This window comes from Anabrus simplex, chromosome 4, assembly GCF_040414725.1.
Source record: "Anabrus simplex isolate iqAnaSimp1 chromosome 4, ASM4041472v1, whole genome shotgun sequence".
Taxonomy (NCBI): Eukaryota; Metazoa; Arthropoda; class Insecta; order Orthoptera; family Tettigoniidae; genus Anabrus; species Anabrus simplex.
The window spans coordinates 430317559-430319396 of record NC_090268.1 but is presented as its reverse complement, the minus strand read 5'-3'; the positions used below and the strand labels follow the sequence as shown (position 1 = coordinate 430319396).

General features: G+C 46.0%; 1 non-coding gene across 1 annotated transcript; it reads right to left on the bottom strand.

The window, feature by feature from the left end:
• Positions 1-471: 471 nt before the first annotated feature.
• Positions 472-543, bottom strand: TRNAP-AGG (transfer RNA proline (anticodon AGG)). The gene has a single exon. It is a non-coding gene; the product is annotated as a tRNA-Pro (tRNA).
• Positions 544-1838: the final 1295 nt, after the last annotated feature.

Sequence of the window (1838 nt, the reverse complement as noted above, 5' to 3'; positions counted from 1 at the left end):
TGAAGCTCCAGGACACTGCCCTTGAGGCGGTAGAGGTGGGATCCCTCGCTGAGTCCGAGGGAAAAGCCGAACCTGGAGGGTAAACAGATGATGATGATGATGAATTAAGAAATGGTGGTGATTATTAATCGAGATCGGGGATTTCTCTCCTGGAAAATAGTAACTGTCCGCCTGTGTGAAGCAGTGCTTAGCGTGATAATTTGCCACACCCGCAGGCCCGATTTCGATTCCCGGCTCTGCCACGAAACTTCAAACGTGGCACGATGGCTGGAGCACGGTACACTGTGGGGTGCTGCCATCTGGAGCTGTTTAATGCGGTGTCCCAATTCTCCTCCAGGCAAATGCCGGTATGGTACATTATTGTAATCCAGGGCTTTCGCAGTTCAACGAATAACCAGATCAATCCCAGTGAAACGTGAGTGGCTACTGTTCTCTACTTCAAACTATGGACTGTGAAATTACAAAACTCTTGGGCTCGTCCGGGATTTGAACCCGGCACCTCTCGCACCCTAAGCGAGAATCATACCCCTAGACCAACGAGCCACTCGGCAGCTCGCGCTGTAAAGATAGCATGTATTTATTCTCACGATAATACGTCACCTGACTCGCGATATAAACGCGTGGATGTACGTACGGTATTTGATTAGTTTAACGGATTCGAAATGACTGTAGATTTGGCAACGGGGTGGGTGAGGGTGAAGCGACTGTGGGGCGCTCTTTCTGTCGGTGCTGCCAACTCGACTGAGAGTGATTTAGAGCGCAATACACACTCACTGGTATACCACTTTGTTACAAGTAAAATATTCAATTATATTAAGATACCTACATTTGAAAGTGGTACCGGTACATACGGGGCCCACTCACCCCTGTAGGATTGATTCCCTCCTCAGCCACGCTCGAAGTGGTTTCTCGCGGTTTCCCTTTTCTCCTCCAATCAAACGCCGGGATGCTACAAAACTTAAGGCCCTCTTCCTTGTCTATCCCCTCCAATCGTCCCATTCCCCCGCAAGGTCCCTGTTCAGGATAGCAGGTGTGGCCGCCTGGGCGAGGTACTGTTCATCCTCGCCAGTTGTATCCCCCGACCCAGAGTCTGCTCTTAAGGCAAGACGGTAAACAGATAAAGAAGAAGATAACGTAATGTAGGATATGTTAATTGGCCATTCACAACTTCATTTTGAAGTCTGTCTGTTATAACCCAAAGTTCTTCCTTCAATTATGTTGTGACATTGAAGATAAGACTCGCTTTCGCTCGTTGGGGCTCCGCCCCTAAACCCCCAACTCCTACATTACAAGTGGTCACTTGGAAAATTACTATGCGCGTCAAGACGGCCCATATTTTTGCGTACTTATTTGGTCCTATGATATTATCTCGCACAGTATATACACGATTTGTAGCAGAGACAGATGTAAACCCTTCGACGCGATGAATATTACGTACGCTTCTTATAAAAATGCGAAATTATTATCCTAACGTAATGGGCAGCTTTAATCTTAAAACTTGGTAGGTGCATCGTAGTTGAAACAATCTACATTTTCGTTTATTGATGTTTTGTCGTATCTGCATTGTGTAAGCCGTAGACTGGCTTAGAACCTTAAATTAGGATTACAGTGCCACATATTCCTTTCATTTCTGCATTTGTCCACGGTGCTAGAATCATGCATTTTCCTCACATATGACCCACGGACGTTTCAGTGAGCCTGCCGAATTTCATGATTTTGTCTGTCGTATGTATGTTAGCACTGTAAATTGAGATTTAGAAAATGTACAATATTGACGTAAACTCTGAAAATGCAGTTCTGTCTAAGGCACAAGAGATACAGCCAGGCCTTGTGCACGC